Source organism: Giraffa tippelskirchi, chromosome 8 (assembly GCF_054371585.1).
Source record: "Giraffa tippelskirchi isolate mGirTip1 chromosome 8, T2T-mGirTip1v1.2.pri, whole genome shotgun sequence".
NCBI classification, from domain to species: domain Eukaryota; kingdom Metazoa; phylum Chordata; class Mammalia; order Artiodactyla; family Giraffidae; genus Giraffa; species Giraffa tippelskirchi.
Window position 1 is genome coordinate 112,838,774 of NC_137282.1, and position 23,707 is coordinate 112,862,480.

The 23,707-nt window shown below is 42.3% G+C and overlaps 1 long non-coding RNA gene across 1 annotated transcript in view; it reads right to left on the reverse strand.

Moving 5' to 3' along the window:
* Nucleotides 1-401: 401 nt before the first annotated feature.
* Nucleotides 402-23,707, reverse strand: part of LOC145518726 (uncharacterized) — a 199,435-nt gene continuing 176,129 nt past the window's right edge. Inside the window, exons 5-10 of the long non-coding RNA XR_014063224.1 lie at nucleotides 21,784-21,881; nucleotides 18,156-19,262; nucleotides 9,054-9,286; nucleotides 5,944-6,011; nucleotides 1,991-2,102; nucleotides 402-710 (exon numbers count right to left, since the gene is read on the reverse strand). This is a non-coding gene — a long non-coding RNA (uncharacterized LOC145518726). The remainder of the gene's footprint in view (nucleotides 711-1,990; nucleotides 2,103-5,943; nucleotides 6,012-9,053; nucleotides 9,287-18,155; nucleotides 19,263-21,783; nucleotides 21,882-23,707) is intronic.

The following is a 23,707-nucleotide window of genomic DNA, read 5'->3' on the forward strand; positions in this document are numbered from 1 at the left end:
TCTTTTCATCTGCCCTTGCTTCCCTGGTGGCTCAGACGGTAAAGAATCTGCCTGCAATGCAGGAGATCTGAGTTTGATCCCTGGATTGGAAAGATCCCCTGGAGAAGGCAATGGCACCCCACTCCATTTTTCCTGCCTGGAGAATCCCATGGACAGAGGAGCCTGGCGGGCTACAGTCCATGGGGTCGCAAAGAGTCGCACATGCCCGAGGGACTAACACTTTCACTTCTTTCCCTCTTCTTAAAGGAGGAAAAGGACAACCTTCCGCCTCTCCTGCTCACATAAAATACGTGCATAGGCAGCCTTTTGGCTTGGGGCTATCAATACACACATCCACCGCTCGCCTTTCTCTCTTGAGGAGGCATCATAGCTTTCCTCATCCATAGATAAAACCAAACACATTTTGGTACGTAGCTGCAGAATAGTTCCACGGATTTAATGCATCACAATTCATTTGCTCAGCTTTCCCCCCAGGTAGCCACTCAGGGGATCTCCAGCTCCTTGTCAGCATCGGCACATCCACGATAAACAGTCCCTGTCCTCCCTCGGGGCCAACTCTGGGCTCAGGGCTCTGGTCACAGATGCATCCTCCTCCTCCCTGGCCTTTTTCTTCCCTCCCTTTCTTTGTGGCTTCGCCCGTTTTCTCCATTTCTTGCCTGTAATTTCCATCATTGTACTGAATAACCAGGTCCAGAGAAATGGGACAGAAGCTAAATGAGAAATAAAAGGTAATTTGTTTTCAGATGAGAGAAAGGTAGCATGCTTGCATACTGCTGAGGATTTCTACTGCTTCTATTTGAAGTTCTTTGGTTCCTTGACTCCACTACTCTGAAATATGTGCTTAATTCCTCCCCCTTACTTTATTAACTGTAAATAATATCTGTTGCCTCTAACACAAAGGATAAACATATGGTTCGATCCTGCTATCACTTTGCTATCCCTCTCTGCCTTCCAAAGTTGCTTGTGTGTGTTGTGTGTATGTTTTATCCATTGATTACCTTTGCGACTTTAAATAACTGAAACCTCTATTTCTTCTGTCACTTCTCATATGTATCTCAGCTTTGTGAGTTGAGGTCATCTACACTCTTCCCTTTCCCCAGTCTTTTCTTTCCTCTGCCCCATTCCAACTTTGATTAGTAATAACTGTTTACAGACTGTTGGACTCTGTGGGAGAAGGCAAGGGTGGGATGATTTGAGAGAACAGCACTGAAACATGTATATTACCATATGGGAAATAGATCACCAGTACATGTTCGATGCATGAGACAGGGTGCTCAGGGCCAGTGCACTGGGATGACCCTGAGGGATGGGGTGGGGAGGGAGGTGGGAGGGGGGTTCAGGATGGGGAACACATGTACACCCATGGCTGATTCATGTCAATGTATGGCAAAAACCGCTACAATACTGTAAAGTAATTAGCCTCCAATTAAAATTAATAAATTAACTTTTTTTTAAGTAAAAACTGTTTATAGATTGAATCAAATTAGTTTAAAATATAGCATTAAAATGTCTATATTGGTACTATGTCCATTGGGCTAAGTGGTATGTTAAAATTAAATTATCTTCTCTAGAAGTCATTTATCCATTTATATGTGTATTTACTTATTCAGCAATTATTTACTGAGTACCTGCTACCTTCCAGGCACTGTTTGAGCCACTAGAGACAGCATGATGAAGAAAACAGAAGAATTCCTTGCCCTCTGAAGCTGATATTCCACTAAAGAAGGCAGGCAATAAACATGCAAACGGATAATGTAATTGCAGATGGAGATAAGTATTACAAAGGAAAATAAGGTGGAATAGGAATTTACACAGTAACCAGTGAGGGGTACTTTAGATTGAGCAGTCTTAGTTTCCGAATGGACACCTGCGGGGAGTGAAGGAACAAGTCATCAGCAGCCGCTGAGTTCTCCACCCTACATCGCAACACTTGGAACAGCAGGAGGAAAATGCCACAAACATTATAGTCAAAGGGATTTTCTTTCCTTACCTTTTTTTCCTGTACATTTGAATCATGATATGGCACTTCAGATGCTCCCATGTCCCTCCAACTCAAAACTCTGACATCCTTTTATTCGTAAAGGCAAACCGTCAATAGCAAACTGTCAAACACCAAACAATTTAAATGTCAAGAGATTTAGTTGCCACTCACTGAATTCATAGATAAATATTTAAATGGTAATGATAATAAGATCTAATCTTTTTGAATTTTTTTTGCCATGGGTAAAAAGTAAAAGTCAAGGGGAAACCCTCTCCTTTTTAACATGCTTAAGAAATTGGAAGATGTGTCAATTTGAAAGAAAAGTTCAGGATAATCCATACTTCTAAAGGAGTCTTCTTTATTACTTTGACAAGTTGAATTTAGTTCTGGTTGCTGTGATCACATCCTGGGTAAAAAAAGCACACTCAGTGAAAGCAATGAAGTCCTAATGAATCAAGACACCCTCCAGGAGCCCTTAGTAAGGGAATCAGCATGCAAGCAGTGAGGCAGAACTACTGGGATTCTGATAGAATGATTGGCTCTGCAGATTAGCATGGTCAGAAAGACTTCAAGCCTTCTGGTGTAGTTTTCACTTCCAAAGAACTTTTCAAGCTTTCTCTAGTTAGTTCTCAGCCTATCTGCAGGGACTATGAGATAAACTGAGGCATGGAATGACACTGAATCAGTCTAGCGTGCCATCTACAGGATCCCTGGGACCCTTTGTGATGCAGGGCCAGACAGGAGAAACTAACATTCAAGAGGTTCTTTGTTCTCCTGGACGAAGGAACCAGTGTCTGAGGACTCATTGTTTAGAAGAACAGAAGTTTCATGAAATGAAGTGGACAGCAAGGCAGTGAAGGGGAAAGAGAACAATTTCTCTCAAATACACCAAGTTAAGGGACTAGCCAATGGCCTTAAGAAACAGAATGAACCTTTAACAGATGGGAATATGGACCTATATAAAGAAATACAAAGCACTGATAACTCTGTTGTAAATATGAGATTTAGTAACTCTGCTTATAAATATGAGACTCTTTCTTAATACTTACATACTTTTTAAGGGATTATTTAAATAGAAATAATAACATTGTATTGATGGGTTTATAAAATGTACAAGTAAACTGTATGAAACAAGAGCATAAAGGCTGGAGAGGAGAAACAAATATACTACTGTGAGATTCTTATATTATACATGGAGTAACATAATTATCACTTGAAGAAAGACAGTGATAAGATACAGATGAATACTATAAAGCCTAAAGCAACCACTAAAACAACAACAAAAAGTATGGCTAATAGTAAACAAAAAAATAATTAAAAATAATAAAAAATATCTGAAAAGGAGGAAAAAGGACACAGAAAATACAGGAGACAAGAAAATAAATGGCAAGATGGTAGATTTAAACCTAACCATAGCAATAATCACATTAAATGGAAATGATACAAACATTGCCCTTTAAAAGGTAGGAATTATTGGATATTTTTTAAAGCAAAACAATTGCCTGCCATTCACATGAAACCCACTGTAAGTATAAAGAGCCAAATAGTTTAAAGTAAATAGATGGAAAAGTTGTACCATGCTGAAATTAATTTTTTTAAAAGAGTGGTTATTTTAATTTTAGACACAGGATAATACCAGAGATAATAAAGTTCATCTGACAGCAGTGGCAAACACATAGAACAAGTGCACACAGAATATTTACCAAGATAGAGTATATTCTTGGCTATGAACCAAGCCTTAATAAATTTAAAAGAATTCAAGTCATATAATGTATGTTCTCTGAGAGCAGTGGGATTTAATTCGAAATGAGTAACAGAAATATATCCAAGTACTTGGAAACAAAGTGATACACTCCTAAATAACTCTTGAGTTAAAAAAGTAAATGTGTTAGTTGCTCAGTTGTGTTTGACTATTTGCAACCCCATGGACTATATAGCCCACCAGGCTCCTCTCTCCATGAGTTAAAGAATAAGTCAACTGAGACATTATGAAGCATTTGAATTGAATTTAAAGGTGAAAATACAATAAACCACAATCTGTAAGATGTAAGGGCTTCTCTATTGGCTCAGATAGTAAAGAGTCTCCCTGTAGTGCAGGAGACCCAGGTTCAATCCCTACGTCGGGAAGATCCCCTGTAGAAGGAAATGGCAACCCACTCCAGTATTCTTGCCTGGAAAATCCCATGGATGGAGGAGCCTGGCAGGCTACAGTCCCTGGGGTAGCTGTAAGTAAAGCAGGACTCAGAGGGAAATTTATGGCACCAAATGCCCAAGAAGAAATGTCTCAAATCAATGACACCGGTTTTAATATTAAGAAACTAGAAAATAAAATAGAGTAAATGAAACGTAATTGGAAGTAATTGCGAGAAAAAAAATGAAGATCACTACCTAAACAAATAAAATCGAAAACAGAAAAAACAAAATCAAAGAAATCAACAGGTTTTTTTGTTCCTTGAGAAAATTAACATCTAGCCAGACTTATCATGAAAAAGACAAAAGACACAAATTACCTACCAACATTAGGAATGAGAGGGGTAGCATCGTTTTGACAGATATCAAAAAGATAACACAAGAATATTTTGAACATTATGCCAAAACGTTCTACAACTTAGAGGAAATGAACAAATTCACTGAAAGACACAAACTACTAGAAGTTATTTAAAAATAAACAGAGCACTCCCCTGGTGGTTCAGAGGTAAAGAATCCACCTGCCAATACAGGAGACACGGCTTCAATCCCTGATCAATAAAGATCCCAGAAGCTGCGGAGCAACTAAGCTCATGTACCAAAAAAAAAAAAAAAAAGAAAAAAGAGATACTCGGGTAGCCCTATACCTAATAAAGAAATTAAAATTTTGGTTTAAAACCTTCACACAAGCAAGCTCCAGGCCCAGGTGGCTTTGCTAGTGAGTTCCACCAACATTTAAGAATTTATACCAGGTCTAAGCAATCTCTTCCAAAAATGAAAGATGAAATACTTCCCAACTCATTATATGAGGCCAGCGTTACTCTGACCTCAGAACCAGAAACATTACAAGAAAAATAGAGACCAATATCTCTCATGAATATAGATAAAATAATCCTCAGCAAATTCAATCTAACATTAGATGTAAAGAGAATCAATGTAATTCATCACACACGTGCATGCTTAGTCGCTCAGTTGGGTCCGACTCTTTGCGACCCCATGGAATGCAGCCCACTAGGCTCCTCTGTCTATGCGGATTCTCCAGGCAAGAATACTGGAGTGGGTTGCCATGCCCTCCTCCAGGGGATCTTCCCAACTCAGGGATTGAACCCAGGTCTCCTGCATTACAGATGGATTCTTTACCATCTGACTCACCAGGGAAGTCCAAGAATACTGGAGTGGGTAGCCTATCCCTTCTCCAGGAGATTTTCCCCACCCAGGAATCAAACCGAGGTCTCCTGCATTGCAGGAAGATTCTTTACCAGCTGAGCTACGTAGTTCATCACAGTAGCAAAATAATCAATGACCATCTCAATAAATACAAAAACAGTATTTGAAAAAAAAATCCAACCAATATATGTTCCTGAAAAAAATCTCAGAAAGCAAGAGGAAATTCTGCCAGCAGATGACCTTCAGACTTTAACTGTAACCTGGGCTCTTTCCTGAGTCTCCAGCCTGCCAACACATCCTGCAGGTTTTGGACTTGTCAGCCTCCTTAAAATGGCATGAACCAATTCCTTAAAATAAATCTTTCTATATATTTGCATCCTATTGGTTCTGTTTCTCTGGAGAATTCTGACTAAAACACAACCCCAAAGTATTATGTTTCAACTGGTGAATGAATGAACAAACTGTAGTGCATCCAATAATGGAATTCTCCTTAAAAAACTACAAACTGCAGTTAAACTCAACAATGTGGATAAATCTTACATGCATTGTGCTAAGAGGAAGAAACCAAAGTTAAAAATAACTTGTCATAGAGTTAATAAAATGCTTACTTTTCTTTACAACACAGATGTGGTCTGATTTATTCTGCTGTTTACTGTAGACATCCCATTTCATTTCCCTGAAATGAAAGCACCACAAAATTAGATCTTTTGTCTTTTTTACTGCTGGACCCCAGGTGTCTAGAAAAGTTGCCAGCACAAAGTGAGTCCTCAGTAGAGACTGGCTGAGTAGTAAATGAACAAGATTTAAGCTCAGATCTGCCTCCAAAGCCAGCTTTTCTCACAGCTTCAGATTGTCTCTCATATCTCCTCGGATGACAGTGAAGCCTCCTATATGCTGGATTTGCCCTAAGCATCCCATGATACATGTTGTTGGCACCGTGCATAAACCAAGATCTAATAGAGTCCGACTTGGTGGCAGACAGACATTACCTCATTCAGTCCCTCCATACTCCTGTGAGTTGGGTACTATCACCCCTGTTTCATAAATTGAGGAACTGAGTTCCAGACAGATTACATGCTCATAAGGTCACAAACAGATTGAGGATTGTCTGATCCCAAAGTTTTAAACATATTTTTTTAAAACCACACTCTATAAACAATTTAATTTTCCTTATGAATATTGTGGAACCTAGAACTAGATTTGGGGTTTTAGTCAGACTATGTCAAAAACAGTGAAAAATGGACATTTGGTTATTCATTATCATTTCAACATATATTATCATTTCAACATATATTTTGAGGACCTACTGCATGCCAGGTAACACCCTATACACTGGAACAGAGCGTTGAATAAAATGGTCCATGTCCCTTCTCTCATATGCTTGTTGTGATAACTGATAGACACCTTAACTCAAACAAGCTTAAACACTAAAAGGAATTTTTGGTTCATATTACTATTAAGCCCAGAGGTAGTTTCCTTACTTCAGGTATGGCTTGATCCAGCATCTCAAATCAACAATATAATTTCTTTCTTCCTTCCTTTCGTTTTTTTTTTCCTCCATTTATCCAGCAATATTTCTCTTGTAACTGAAACTCTCCCTTCTTGTTTGCAAGATGAGTTCGGAGACCTACATGCTTTCTTAATATGTCCAAGTTGAGAGAAGCATCATTTTTGGTAGCAAGGACACTTAGAACTCACTCAGCTTCCACTTCTTTTCCACCCATGGCAAACTTTGAAGAAACTACATACATCAAAAGGCCTGGCACTCCCCCACGTTTGGTGTTGTTGATCTGTGCGGAAACTGGAGCAGAGGAGACTTTAGAGTCTGGCTGACCCTTGCTTTCAAAAATGTTTGTCATCATTGGCTGTCAGTATGGAATCTGCCATGGTTGAGATATGTGTGGCTGTGGAATCAGCCCGGAACTGAGCAGAAGGAGGCTTGTTTGAGCTCCAGCTAAGCCACTTCACAGCTCTGTGGCTTCTATAAATCATCTCAAGGCCCTGAGTTTCAACTTCCTCTTTGGTATGCAGATAACAACATCTACCCTTGTCAACTTCACAGGATTGTTGTAAAAATGCATTTCATCCACTCATCCATTCAGTAACTATTACGGGTGGCCCACTCCATGCTAGACATTGACCTAAGTTCTAAAGATACATCAGTGAATAAAACAAAGTTCTTGTGTCTCATAGTTTATGGTGGAGGAAAACACAGTGCAAAAAAAAATTTTTAAATGAGTATATAATACATCACGCGGTGATGAGGGCTATGGGAAAAATTGACACAGGGCAAGAAAATGGGGGTCTCTTTGATATTTTATATAAGATGGTCCATGAGTGAATATTAGAACAGACTAACGAAAAAGTGAATGAGTGAGTCATGCAAAGGTATGAGGGAAGAGGATACACAGCACATGCAAAGGCCCTGAGATGATGGGATGCTTGGTATTTACAAGGAAAAGCAGAAAAGTCAGTTTGACTGAGCACAGTGGATGAAGGGAGGATAGGAGATTGTAAGGACAGAAAGACGAAATGGAGCTAAATCAATCTGGGCCCTAGGCCATGGTCAAGATTTTGGCTTTTACTCTAATTAAGATAGAAGGCATAGAAGTGGTATGATGTGACACATGCTTTGTAAAGATCATCCCAGCAGTTATGTGAACAGGCTTCATGGGAGCTAGTTTGGAAGCATGGAGACCAGGTAGGAGGCTATTGCAATAAAGCAGGTGAGAACTGGCAGAGGCTTGGACCAAGCTGAGAGCCAAGCAGGTGGGGGCAAGTGGTCAGATTGTGGATATATTTTGAAGATAGCTTCAACCAGGCTTTCCTGATGAATTGGATATTAGCAAAGAGAGGAGTCAAGAAGGGTCCCCAGTTTGGCACCTAAGAAGTGAGAAAACAGAGATGCTACTTATTGATATGAGGAAGATTGTATAAAGAATGACATGGAAGGTCTCACTGAGGACCTCAGTTTTGGAAACATTAGTTTTGAGATGCCTGTGCCTATTAGACATCTAGACGATGACACGTGACATTAGGTATATGTATTTGAAGTTCAGGGAGGAGGTCAAGGGTGAAGCTATAAATTTTGGAGTTGGCAACCTATACAAAGCCTTGAGAACAGGTAAGATCACCTAAGGAATATGTAGAGATGAAACTATTCTGAGGCCTCTGAAGAGGAAACTCCAATATTTAAAGGTCTGGGAAGAGAGAGGGGCATAGCAAAGAGAAACAAAAATAAGAAGCAGATAATGAAGTTGGGAGGGCCTCCCAGGTGGCACTACTAGTAAAGAACCTGCCTACCAATGCAGGAGACCTAAGAGATGCAGGTTCAATCCCTGGGTTGGGAAGATCCCCTGGAGGAGGGCATGGGAATCCACTTCAGTATTCTTGCCTGGAGAATCCCACGGACACAGGAAACTGGCGGACTATAGTCCATAGGGTCGCAAAGAGTCAGACACGACACAAGTGACTTAGCAGCATCAGCAAGGAGGTAGGAAGAGGAACAAGAGAGACAGAAGTGAATCAAGCGAGTGGAAGGAGGGGTTGACTATTATTTCCACTTATTATCCAGTAGCTTGGCCAAGTATCATGATGGTAAATATAAACCCAAATATAACAGTAATTACATTAAATGTAAGTGGATTAAGTAGTTCAATTAAAAGTCTATAATTATAAAACCAAATTAGAAAATAAAATTCAATTTTATGCCGCTTACTAGAAAGTATGTTAGTCACTCAGTCATGTCCAACTCTTTGTGACCTCATGGACTGTAGCTCGCCAGGCCCCTCTGTCCATGGGATTCTCCAGGCAAGAATACTGGAGAGGGTAGCAATTCCCTTTTCCAGGGGATCTTCCCAATCCATGGATCGAATCCAGGTCTCCTGTATTGCAGGCAAATTCTTTACCATCGGAGTCACCAGGGAAGCCTGTTATTCACTAGAGATACACCTAAAATATAAGACATAGAGTAATGACAAATTAAAGATCATAAAAGATACCACGCAGGAACCATCCAAAAGAAACTGTTATAAGTGTGTGTGCATGCATGCTAGGTTGCTTCAGTCGTGTTCAACTCTTTGCAACCCTCTGGACTGTAGCCCATCAGGCTCCTCTGTCCGAGGGATTCTCCAGTCAAGAACACTGGAGTGGGTTGCCTTGCCCTCCTCCAGGGGATCTTCCCAACCCAGGGATCAAACTCACGCCTCCTGTGGCTCCTGCACTGAAGGCAGATTCTTTACTGCTGAGCCACCAGGGAAGACCCTGATACAGGTGTACTGACAGCAAAGTAGACTCAAGGCAAGAAGCATAATTAGGATAAAGATAAGAGTTTATAAAGATTAAAAAATTAATTCTCAAAGAAAACATCAATTTGTCAATTTATATGTACATTAAAAACATAGCTTTGGAATACACAGAATAAAAATTGACAAAATTATAAGGAAATAAAGGCAAATCTATACTCATAATGGAAACTTTAACATACTTCTCTCAATAAAAGATACAATAAGCAGGAAAAATCTGTAAGGATATATCAAATCTGAATAACACAATTAACAAACTTAATATATTGGCATGTACAGAACATTGTGCCCAAAAGAATGTCCAGTCTTTTCAAGTGTACATGGAACATTTATGCTGGCCATAAAAGAAGTTTCAACAAGTTTCAAAGGATTGAAATCACTCAGAGTACATTCTCTGACCACAGAAAATTAAGCTGGAAATCAATAAAAAAAAAAAAAGTAGAAATTTCTCAAATGCCTGGAAATTTAGTAATATACTTTTAAATAGGTCACAGAAAAAAATTTCAGTGGCAATTGGAAAATACCTTTAACTAAATGATAATGAAAATATATCAAAACATGTGGGATGTGACTAAGTCCCTGTTATAAGAAAAGTTATAGTCTTGAATGCATATAGTTTAAAAGAAGAAAGGATGAAAAAAAACCTAGATATCGATCTCAAAAAAGAACTGCAAATTAGATCTAAAGAAATGAGAAGGAAGAAAATAATAAAAACTAAGAGCAGAAATTAATGAAATATAAAACAGACTTTCAGAAGAGAAAATCAACATGCCCCAAAGCTGGCACTAGAATAATTAAAATGTTAGGTTTCTGGGCAATATAAGAAAGAAATAGAGAAGGCACAAATTACCAACCTCAGTGAAAAACAGAACATCAGTCCAAAGCCTACAGATATTTAAAAGATAATGATAATATATTAAGAACAACTTTTTGTTAATAAATTTAAAATTTTAGATTAAAAAATCCTCAGAAAAACAAGACTAACAAAAAACTAACACAAGAAGAAATAAAACACTTGGACTAGTTCTACACACATTAAAAATGCTGAATCAACTGTAATCAACAATGTCCATACAATGAAACTTTTAGGCATAAATGGCTTTCCTCTGAGTAAATTCCTCTAAATATTTATAGAAGAAATGATACCAATCTCATATAAATAGCTGAATAGACTAAAAAAAAAGGAAAATAAATCAATTTTATTTGTATATAATAGTCAAAAGCACGTGGCAAATAAAACTTCAAAAGAATACTCTTTGTATCAGCGTACAAAATATTAACATTAATGAGAGAAATTAAGGAAGACTAAATAAATGCTGGAACATACTATATTCATGTATGGAGTGTGAGAGCTGGACAATAAAAAAAGCTGAGCACCAAAGAATTGATGCCTTTGAACTGTGGTGCTGGAGAAGACTCTTGAGAGTCCCTGGGACTGCAAGAAGATCAAACCAGTCAATCCTAAAGGAAATCAACCCTGACTACTGGAAGGACTGATGCTGAAGCTAAAACTCCAATACTTTGGCCACCTGATGTGCAGAGCTGACTCACTGGAAAAGACCCTGATGCTGGGAAAGACTGAAGGCGGGAGGAGAGGAGGATGACAAAGGATGAGATGGTTGGATGGCATCACAGACTCCGTGAACATGAGTTTGAGCAAACTCCAGTAGATGGTGAAGGGTGGGGAAGCCTGGCGTGCTGCAGTCATGAGGTCACAAAGAGTCGGACATGACTGAGCAACTGAACAACAACCATATTCATGAACTAGAAGCCTTGATATTTTAAAGATCTCAACTTAATCTCAAATTTAACCATAGATCCAAAGCAATTAAGATCAGTTTCCTAAAATTCAAGAGGTAAGGACAGGGTCAGTTTGTCAGGAGCTGGAAGATGCATTTTCCATGTGATTCACTCACATGGTTGAGAGTTCAGCTGGGCTAACAACAAGTGAGGAATCCTGGGCTTCTTCACATGGCTGCCTGGGCTACTCCACAGCATGGCAGCTGGGTTCCAGGAGGGAGAAAGCAGAAGCAGTCAGTCTCGTCAAAGTCAGATCTTGCACTGGCATGACATCATTCTGCCCCAATTCAAGAGAGTGGAGAAATACAGCCCACTTCTCAGTGTAGGATGAGACAATGAACTTGTGCCTATCTTCCATCCAACACAGATACTGTAATACTTTCACATCCATATTTTGTGGGGGGAGGTGGGGAAATTTGAGGGAATTTTTAAAATCTTTTTCTATTGAAGTATAGTTTATTTACAGTATTGTGTCAGTTTCAGGTGTACAGCAAAGTGATTCAACTATATATTTATTTTTTCACATTCTTTTCTATTACAGGTTATTATAAGATTTTGGATGTATTTCCCCATGCCATACAGTAAATCTTTACTATCTATTTTATATACATATCCATACTTTCAGTTTATCCAGGCAACAGTTTTCATCTTTAATAATTTACTTATTTAATAAGCTTGAAATAAATATGACAAAACCTTAATTGCATATGCATGCATGCCACACAAATGTTCGCTATAATCATCTCTGCATACTTTTTCTGTTTTCTTTAAAATTTTAAGTTGAGGCTTTATTTTTTATAACAGTTGTAGATTTATAGGAAAAATTGCAAAGATCTATGGAGTTCTCATTTAAGGAATATTCCACCTCACATTCACAGTTGGCATCTTACATTAGTATGGCATGTTTGTCAGCATTAATGAACTAATATTTATATCTTATTATTAAATTTCATCGTTTATTCAGATTTCTGTGGTTCTAGCTGTTTTTTTGTTTTTCTGTTTCAGGGCCCCATCCAGGATACCAGCTATTATATTCAGCTATTCACATCTCTTTACGTTCTTCTGGGCTGTGACAGTTTCTCAGACTTTCCTTGTTTTTTGTGACCTTGACAGTCTGGAGGAGCACAGGTAAGTAAGGTACAGTGTTGGTTGCCCTATTATTGGAATATGTCTGGTGTTTTTCTCATGGTTAGATTGAGGTTGCTTTTGGGGGGAGGAAGATCACAGAAGTGAAGTGCTATTTTCATCACAACATATCAAGGGCACATGCTATCAAGTTGATTTATGATTGCTGACATTAACCTAGATCACCTGGCAGTCAGGTCTCGCCACAGCAAAGTCCCTCTTACCTAAAAGGAAGACACAGCTCACATACTCCCCTCCTTTAAGATGCTGCTGCTGCTGTTGCTAAGTCGCTTCAGTCGTGTCTGACTCTGTGCGACCCCATAGACGGCAGCCCACCAGGCTCCGCCGTCCCTGGGATTCTCCAGGCAAGAATACTGGAGTGGGGTGCCATTTCCTTCTCCAGTGCATGAAAGGGAAAAGTGAAAGTGAAGTCGCTCAGTCATGTCTGACTCCTAGCGACCCCATGGGTCTGCAGCCTACCAGGCTCCTCCACCCATGGGATTTTCCAGGCAAGAGTACTGGAGTGGGGTGCCATTGCCTTCTCCGCCTTTAGGATGAAGCATTGACATAAAGTATCTGGCGTTCATCTGTAGGAGAGATTTGTCTCTTCTCCCTCATTTATTAATTTATCAATTAATTGTTTATATCAGTACCAACTCATGGATATTTTTTACTTGGATTATAATGAATATTACTTTATTTTGTTGCTCAAATGCACCACCAGGGGCTCTTTCATTTAGTCAGCGACATTTTGATTTAGATATCACCACTGCCAGGAGAAAGATGAGAAAAAGGCAGTTCATCCAAGTGATGAGACAAGCCCAAGACACAGCAGCCCACCTCTGACTTCCAAATCTCCATTGCATCTACTCAGCCCGCCTGTTGCCCAAAGGACTGGCTGAGATCAACAGGGAGCACCTCCTAGAAAGCCAAGCAGATCAGCACAAGCTGTGGGAGGTCCTTGTGTGTGTGCCTTCTCCACCGTCTGAAAGTTCATTTTCCAGGAAAGGATAATTATATATCTCAATAGAGAAACAAACAAACAAAAAACCCCGTCGGAACAGCACTGGGTCATAATGAAGTGGTTCGAGGCTCCATAAATAGTGCTGCCGTAGTCCTCAACCGTCTCTGAAGCAAATTAAAGCTTGCCTCAGTGCTGGGCATGAACTTGCTGCCCTGCCCCATCCCTGGGGCTCCACAGGTCTTCACCAGGAGCACCATCTGAGCAATGGACCGAGATCTGAGAAGACTTACACAAGCCCAGCATACAAGGGGTAGTGTCCAGGGGCCCCCCTCTCGGCACAGAGTTGTTCTGGAACCCCACAAAGAACCCCCACATGGGCTACCATCTCCAGGCACGAGTGCCCCAGCCATGCACAAGGATCGCACAGATACTTCTCTTTGTATCCAACAAGGAGCCACCTTGAGAAATAAACTGGCTCTGGATGGAAGGTATAAAAATACCACCACAAAGAAGGTCCCATTTGAAGACACGTTCACATCTTTCAAGTGAAAGGTTGTTTGCTGAATCACGAAAAGACGGCTGGGATTCTTGGCCTCCGGAGGAGAGGAATTCAATCCGGGGCCAGAGACGAGGCTTGATCGCTCAGAGCTTTTGTGCAAAAGGGATAGAGAAAGCTTCTGACACAGGCATCAGAAGGGGCAGAAAGAGTACCCCCTTGCTAGTGTTAGCAGTGGAGTTATATACTCTAAGATAACAGGATTAGCCAGAAGGTTTAATCCAGAGACTGTCCTTCAGGCAGGACACATTATTGTTATAATCCTTGTGAAGACAGACCTACTCCCATAATTTACATTTTAAGATAACAGAATTAGAATCCAGAAAGCTTAATCCAGAGACTGTCCTCAGGCAGGATACATTATTGTTATATAATCCTAAGGAATGTAGAGAGAAAAGAAAAAAGAAGTTTGTCCTTTCTTCCTCCTTGAGAATTCCAGACCCCTTTCTCCTTGGGGACCCCTAGACTTCTTATCAACCTGCCTAGGAAAGGACTCTCTCACAAGGTCTATATTGTGTCTCAGACATGTGGCTCTTTCCGACCACAGAGAGAAGAGAAAGCTATTTCAACCTTGATCGCAGTGATATGCTTAATTAGGAAGTCATTCAAAGGCGAGGTGTATTTCAACACCCAAGTTCCCATTCACAGAGCAAGTTCTGTATGGAGTGCTATTAAAAACTTGTCTAATACAGAAAATGCTTTTAAATCCAACATCTCTCTTTGCCAGTATTTTTTAAAACAAAGCTGTAATGGCCAACAGGCACATGAACAGATGCTCAGCATCACTAATTATTATCAGAGAAATGCAAACCAAAACAACAGTGAGGTACCACACAGCAGTCAGAATGTCCATGATCAAAAAAATCTACATACAATAAATGCCGGGGAGAAGAAAAAGGAACCCTCCTATACTGTTGGTGGGAATGTAAATTGGTGCAACCACTATGGAGAACAGTGTAAAGGTTCCTTAAAAACTAAAAATAGAGTTACAATATGATTTAGCAATCCCACTCATGGGCATATATCCAGAGAAAATTCTAATTCAAAAAGATATATGCACCCCTTGTTCATAGCAGCACTATTCACAATAGCCAAGACAGAGAAACCACCAAAATGTCCATTGACAGATAAATGAATAAAGAAGATGTGGTGTGTATATATATATATACATACAATGGAGTATTACTCCGCCATGAAAAAGAACTAAATAATGCCATTTGCTGCAACAAGGATGGACCTAGAGATTATCATATTAAGTAAAGTAAGTCTAAGACAAATATTATATGATATCAATTATACAAGGAATCTTAAAAGATGATACAAATGAACTGATTTACAAAATGGAAACAGACTCACATATATAGAAAATGAACTTATGGTTACTAAAGGGGAGAAGTAGGGGAAAGACAAATTAGAAGTTTGTAATTAACAGATAAACACTATTGTCTATAAAATAGATAAACAAGATCCTACTGAATATATTCAATATCTTATAATAAACTATATTGGGGAAAAACGCTGTCTTATAAGGTATTCCGAATATATAAGCAAGTCTCGAGAACACACATAGCAAGTTTTTCATCTAAACATTTTTCCATATTTGCTGCAGATCTCTCTTTTTTTTTTTTTTAAGAAAGAAAACACTGTAGAAGCCCTCTCGGTCTCTGTGTACATCCCCATTTCTTGTCCCACCAACCCTCTCCAGCCCTTAAAGCTACTCTTTTCTCCAGCCTTTCACCACCTCCTGCTGCTCCAGGAGCACAGGACTAGGTAATGCATCAGGAAGCCTGTGTTGGGGAAGACCCACCTATCAGAACTGCTCAGCTCCAGAACAGGGCTGCCGAGCACAATTGTCAGGACGAGGAGATAGGACCTGGAGGACAGAAGGGACTTGAGATGCATTTCAACTCCTGAAGACAAAATAAGATGCATCACATGTTATCTGTTTTGCCTAAACTCTCCTTTGTTTTTCTTAAGTTGCTGTGCCTATGATGAGAATGATTCCACATGTCAACATTAAAAAAAAAGAACTTAAGTTCTTCATTCTCTTAAGAACTGAGGGATGGGGAGGCTCGGAGCTGGAGGAGCAGAGGAGGTCAGGGCATTAGGGAACCTGGGTGGGGTGAGTTCTGAACTGGCTACATAATACTGTTAAGGTCCAGAGAAGTAGTGAGTGTTAACAGATTTCTAACATTATTATTTTTCTTTTTGGTCTCACCACGCAGCATGTGGAATCTTAGTTTCCCAACCAGGGATTGAGCCTGCAGCCCCTGCATCGGGAGCACGGAGTCTTAACCACTGGGCAGCCAGGAAAGTCCCTATCAGATTTCTAAAAATTCTTTGATAAACTAGGGAATGTTTGGGCAGGCTATTGGGTTCAGAAATCTATTTCTGTAAGAATTCTGCTGACTGAATGAAGACGCTATGAATGGGTTCTCTCTAAGACATCAACTAAATCAAGATACAAACAAACAAAGGTAGGAAGACCCCCAAACCATACTTAGGTGCTAAATTTCCAACCATACTAAATTTAAGTTTTGTTAGTGAACTCAGAACTGAACCCAACCAAAGTGTTTTCAAAATCTCAGTTGTCAGACTGGTTCACTCTGGAAGTTTCTAACACTGAAGACTCAGACTTAAGTCTAGTCTCTGAATTACTATCACTTGAAGGGAAGGAGATGATCGAGGGTCTGTTCTGTGCCAGGCATAGTAATGGATGTTTCACTTTTCATGGCTTATTTAATTCTCACAAAAGCCTCTGAAGGATGGCATTAGCCCCATTTGATAGACGAGGCATTGGGACTCAGAGAGGTTAAGCAACCTGTAACACAGCCAGAAAGTAGTCTATCTGGGTGGGCCTTAGATTAAACACAACTGTATGTAAACTCCGGGTTATCTACAGTGGTCTCACTTGTGCTGTGTGTTGGTTGGACTGTTTCAGATTGCAGGGAACAGTGAAGTGCCTGGGTTCTTGTTTTCTCGGGACTTGGCAGATGAATTGGAAGAATTCAGAGGAAGTAGAGGAGCCCAGGAAACAAACACAATCACAGCTGTAGCCAGATTCAGGCTTCTTGGAGAAGGAAACACTGACCTGTCTTCTCAGCACAGGCAGTGTGGCTGCTGGTTCTGGTGACGCTGTCCTGCTCAAGCTTGTCTCTCTCTGCCTCCTCTGCTAGTCTCATGATTTCTGCCTCATGGCTCCACATCTTTCCCATCAATCCCCTGCTCAGCCTGTGTCTCCCTTTTTCAAAGGACTGGGTGGTAAGGGGCCAGGAACCTCACGGAAGGACGTCCTCACATCTCCAGCCAATCCTTGATCCCATTATGAGTGTCCAGGGTAGCGAGGTCACAAGACACAAATGCGGTTAATCATACAGAAGACCCCACTGTTCCTCAGAAAGGAGATGTGGGTGTGGCGAGCCCTTAGGGTCCCAGGGACTTCTGTCTTCGCCTTCTGTGGCTGCCATCACAAATCATCACAAGTTGGGTGGCTTTAAAACAGTGGGCATGTATTCTCCAATGCAGTTCAGGAAGCCAGAAGTCTACGTTTCAGGTGTCGGTAAGGCTGTGCTCCCTCCCAAGGCCCCATGGAGATTCCTTCCTCTTTCAGTTCCTGGTGGCCCAAGCATTCTTCGGCTTATGGCTGCTTCACTCCCATCTCTGCCTCCATCTTCACGTGGTCTTCTTCGCCCTCTGTCTCTGTGTCCCCTTCGCTTATTATAAGGACACCAATCACTGGACTTAGGGTCCATCCGAAGGCCAGGATGACTCCATCTCGAGGTCCTTAACTAAGTACATCTGCAAAGACCCTATTTCCAGAAAAAGTAACAGTATGGGTTTCCAGGTGGACATGAATTTGGAGGTACACTATTTAAACCATAACGGTTCTCTATGGTACAATATGTAGTGTCACACTCGCAGAGAGGGCAGAGGTCAGGCCCTTGTCACTTCTTTTGGATCTGCCGCAGCATGAGCCAGGTAGCAAGGAAATATCTACTGACTAGACCAGAATAGACCAGGAAAAACATTTCTGAAAAATCAATTGATACATCATTTTATCAGAGTCCCTACCTTCTGTATGTGGTTGCAACCAGCTTTGGCATCGTGTATTCATTATGGCTGCCTGGTAGTAGTTTTCTGGGCCATCCACACCTCACAGCACCCTCTCCAGGGACAGGAAATCATGACTTTGTCCTGTCTTCTGAACAGAGACTTGCCACCATTGCTTCTCCATCCTGGAGTCGACTTGGTGCCACCTCTGCAGCCTAACCCTGCCTTCTAGTGTTTTTCTGCCCATGAGCCAGCTGGGTCCAAAAACCCATCTGAGGTTCCTTTCTCATTGCCTCTTGTCTCTTGAAGAGACAGATGAGCCCTGTTCTGGTTCAGCCTTGTTCACTAAATGTTCTTTGGTGGGAAAACAAACCTAACCAAACCCCAGAACTCTGGTTTGGTTCTCAGTGATATAAAAAAAAATATTTGGATTTGGTTCCAGGTTGAGCAAACTGGTGCAGTTTGTTCCGGTTTCTGGTTCGTCGTTCAGGCCAAGTCCCTGCTCCAGACAGAAAGAATGTCCCTGGAATGTGTCTTCCAACAAGAGCGCAACAGCTGAAAGGGCTGCATGTCCAGACTGAGGCTGCCTGCTCAGCAGACACAGAGGGACTTCCCTGCTGGTCTCCCGAGCCTCGGGGACAGGGCGTGGCAGCACGTCGGGCCAGTTCTCCAGGGACGGCCATGGTTGCACTGCAGCGGAGCCCAAGGGACCTGGGAAAGGGGTGGGGGCAGCTGACTGGTGGGGGTCGCTGTGTAAATCTGCCACCAGTGCCACACAAGCACAGCTCCAGGGATCTCCATCAGGCAGCGAGACCCAGCAGAGGACCCAAAGAACTGAGTAAATGTTTGGCTAGTCAGGAGGCAAGGGGGAGCGATGGGTCCTAGGGGAACTGGCCAGAGGCAATCGAATTCAAACCGTTCTTAGCCTGATGCTCCTTCTGTGCAGCTGGCTGGTCTGAGAGGCCTGCAGAGGAACGCTCCATGCCTTCCTGTTTGGCAGGTGTGGATTCAGAGCACCGTTTCTCCAGCCGAGAAGCTCTCTCCCTCCCCAGCCAGGAAGTGGTAGGAAGCCAAGGAACCGCCATCAGGATCTGCATCTCCAGGGAGCCACGGCAGGGGGCGGAGCAGCTGGGGGCATCAGGGACACCAGGCAGTGAATCATCAATAAGGAATTTCGAAAGGAAAACACATATTTCCACTCTAGTCTCCCTCACACGCGGACCCACATATCAAAGGGGTCCTCAGATGCAGGAACTAGTCAGCAGGCCTGATCGGGTTTGCTCTGAGAGCTGGAAACCCAAGGGCTGGGACCAGAGAGCATGTCCCCGAGGGGCTGCCCCAACTCTGCGATGTAGGGAGAGGCACACCTCAGGCCCCTGTGCAGGAAGCTGACAAGCACTGTCAAGGAAATGGAATGAAAGCTCCATGAAGCGGTCCAGTCCAGCACCTCTATTTCTTAGGACTACCTTTCCTAGGTCCTTACCTTTTAAATTATCAACCAAAGGGCACCCTTATCCAAGGCAACTCAGGTGTTCCCTGACTTAGCTCGAAGCTATTTTTATTCTGCCTTGGCTATGAGGATGGCGATCACTGCCTAAGACATAATCCAGAAATATTTCCGAGTGCTGGCCACCCGGACAGGATCAGACCCCTAGCACACTAGCTCTCAGCTGGCTGTGCATTCTGTTCATGATGCTTGCTACATGCTGGATTCAATTATAGGTTCCCTTACACTTACATCTTCATTAGTGCTACATTGCCGAGTAGATGGAATGTGCTGTCAGTTTAAAAAAAAAGTGTTAGTTGTTGTTTTTTTTTTTTCAGATTCACCAGTTAGGTTTTTTTTTTTTTTTTCAAAGATTCAACACTGTCTGGTCCTATTAAAAAAAGAAAGGAAAAAAAATAGCTTGGCTCAAGCATATATTGCTAATGGGCATGGAATTGATTCACAAGTCCCCAACTTGAATTAAATAAAAGTAATTACTGAAACCTAGAGTAATTGGTTCCATTTCCAATATTCACAGAAGGCTGTGTGTGTGTGTGTGTGTGTGTGTGTGTGTGTGTGTGTATGGACTTGAGTTGGGAGAGAAAAGAAAAAAATTAAAAAATATATCAGAGAGCATTTAAATATATATATATACACACACATATACATACCCCTAAAACCATCTTCAGCTGTGTGGGATACAGATCTTAAAAGAAACAAGTGAAGCAGAGCTGGCAGAAGCCAGAGCCCTGAAGCCCCCAGAATTCCAAGACTGGGCATCGGGCTGTCTGGGCACCAGAAGTCATGAAGAGCAGTGGCTACAGCGCCAGGAAGGCCCATTCCACAATGGCAGCTTTCAGCATGCGGGGGCCCCCTCTCGCGCAGTGGCAGAGCCTATCCCAAGCTCTGGCGGAGCCTTTGCCTGAATTCCAGTCCATATAATTTCATATCTTCCCTGTGGCTCCAGGAACCCAGGCCCCACTCTGTCCCCCAAGTGGGTCCCCCAGAGCTGGATGATATTAGCACAGGAGGACACAGCGTGGGGTCAGGTGAAAGATCCCCAAGTGGCTTCAGAAACCACTTCATCAAGGAAAGGTATCCAGGAGCGAGGTTTGCAGACCTGAAGGAAGATTTATGGCAAAAAGAAAGACTTTCAGAGTTGGAAACTCTGGAAGGGAGTTAGAGGCAAGCCTTCCCCAGTGATGGGAAGATGATGGAACTGACTTCATGGATGTAAAGTGAAATTTATCATCTATCTCTGTTAGAGTTCATGCTTGGTTGAAACCTAAAATCTTTTGGAGCTTTCTTTCTGCCACCTACAGAATTACCTTCTATCCTGGCTTTGTTTCATTGGCAAATATAATAAGCCTACCTTACATATGGACAAAAAGGGGGCAAAAGAGGATAAGATGATTGGCTGGCATCACCGACCCAATGGACATGAGTTTGAGCAATCTCTGGGGAGATAGTGAAGGACAGGGAAGCCTGGTGTGCTGCAGTCCGTGGGGTCTCAACGAGTCAGACATGACTTAAGAGTCGGATAGGACTTATGAAAATGCTAGAGGGAATTCCCTGGTGGCCAGTGGTTAGGAGTCTGCACTCTCACTGCCAAGGGTACGGGTTCAACCACTGGTCAGGAAATTGCTGCTGCTAAGTCGCTTCAGTCGTGTCCAACTCTGTGCAACCCCATAGACGGCAGCCCACCAGGCTCCGCCGTCCCTGGGATTCTCCAGGCAAGAACACTGGAGTGGGTTGCCATTTCCTTCTCCAACGCATGAAAGGGAAAAGTGAAAGTGAAGTCACTCAGTCGTGTCCGACTCTTAGCGACCCCATGGACTGCAGCCTACCAGGCTCCTCCATCCATGGGATTTTCCAGGCAAGAGTACTGGAGTGGGGTGCCATTGCCTTCTCCGGGTCAGGAAACTAAAATCCCACAAATCTGCACAGCGTGGCAAAAAAAAAAAAAACAAAAAAAACACATAATCAACAACTCAAGTAACAATAAACTGATTTTTAAAAAATGTAAACGCTAGATAAGGAAGGCCTCCACCCACCCAGCAACATCCATGCAGATGGGCCCAACCTGCTTATCAAGAAAGGTTGTTCAGCCAGGTACATGTTCACCGACCTACTCCCCCCACCCTCACACACTTCCCAGCTTACCTGTAAAGATGACACCAGATCTGGGGGGCTGAGAGGGAGGCGCAGCTTGGCCATCAGCTTGCCATGGGTGTCTCTTCTTTGTTTGGGTTCCCAGAGAGCTAGGAAACACGGTGTGCCAACATGACCCGGTGTAGGACACATGCAATTCTGTGGACCCTGGCCCAGGATCCTCTTGCAAATTCCACATCACAACTGGAGAGGCTCCTGGCTGCTCCTCAGCCTTCTCTCCGGCCAGCCTCTGTGGATTCTTAGCCTGGCAAGAGAGGCCAGTTTTTTAAATTCTGGCGACAACGTGGGGTCTGTCACACGCCGCCTTTGATTTTGGTGTTTGATTTAAACACAAACCACTTAATTTTCATGGGGTTACTGCTTTTGTCTCCTTCTCGCCTCGGGTTTGGTTCATCAAAGTCAGTCTTCCAGGAGGGTGTGAGGGCCCAATGGTCCCCAGGGGTGGTTCCTTGAAACACAGTCCGTAAGAAGTGTCAGGAGAAACAGGGGCATTCTTGTTCCTCCTTCATGAGATGCAGCTCAAGGACATGAGATATTTTTAATGAAGAGGATGAGAAAAACTAAATATTTTGGGAAAACGATTGGAAATTCAGCTAACTCACAATCAAGGTGCATTTAGTCATTTGAGAAAAGGCAAACGTGAGCTTTGGGATGTTCCGCAGGCATAAAAGGGTTTAAATTCAGAACAGCCGGACTCCGCAGAGCCCCGGCTCAGTGTTCCAGAGACTTGGCCTGAAGCAGGGAGGTGGGGACGAGGGCAGGACTTCTCCCCACAGTGGTGCAGGACTTTCTGCTCTCCCTGTGGACTGGCAGAGCCGCCATGTGTTCCCATTTTACCAACTGACAGCAGTTATGATTAGAAAGAGTTCTGCTGCCAGTTTGAGAATATATAAACCGGCAGGACGAGAGAATACATTTCAGCTCCTTGTTCAGTTGGCCCAGAGGCAGTTGCCGGTTTGGAATGTAAACGGAAGGTCTGGGCTGAGAAATTAGAGGAAAAGAAATATCTGCCATCAGTCTTGCTGAGAAGGGTGAAAGGACTGCCTGAAGTTATGTTTTTTCAGAGTTCTGACCTCAGTTTCTTTCTCTTTAAGATGTGAGAGGTCTTGGGCCATTGTGAGAATTTAGTGGCATAATAATAAATGCAAGTGGGAACACTACTGGGAAATAAGGGAGGAGAGAGAGAGAAAAAAGAAGAGACAGAGAGAAAGAAAGAAGCAGAAGTAAAGAAGACTTTGACTTTTCACCCGCTGATCTGTATTGCAAGCATGCATGCTCAATCGCTCGGTTGTGTCTGACTCTTTGCGACCCTATGGACTGTAGCCCACCAGGCTTCCCGTCCCTGGGATTCTCCAGGCAAAAATACTGGAGTGGGTTGCCGTGCCCTCCTCCAGCGGATCTTCCCGACACAGGGATCAAACCCACGTCTCCTGCATTGGCAAGCAGAGTCTTTACCACTGAGCCACCTGGGAAGCCCACTGATCTGTACTGACTGAGGCCAAACCAACCCACAAAGAAAGGCAGAGTTGAGATAATTTTGTTCACTGAAAGACTATTTATTATTCTAGATGCTATTCTAAGTGCCTCATTACATCCGTGAATAAAGCAGGGGAAAACGTCTTCCCTCATGGACAAAAGTAGTGCTGAAGCCTTACAATCCCTAGACACTTGAGGTATCTAAGCCAATAGATTTCCAAAGCATTTAAGTTGGTTTGAGTTAGCTTTTCTGTTCCTTGCAATGCAAAGTATCCTAACTGCTACCACCATCCTCTACACATGGTGGTATCTGAAAACACCCTGGTCACATTTCACTCCACATTCAAATTAATGAGTAACACAAAAGACAAAATGTACACATCTCTGAAGAACTGGCCACCTCTGGGTTGCATACAGCTCTTATAAATTTCCAGGAAGC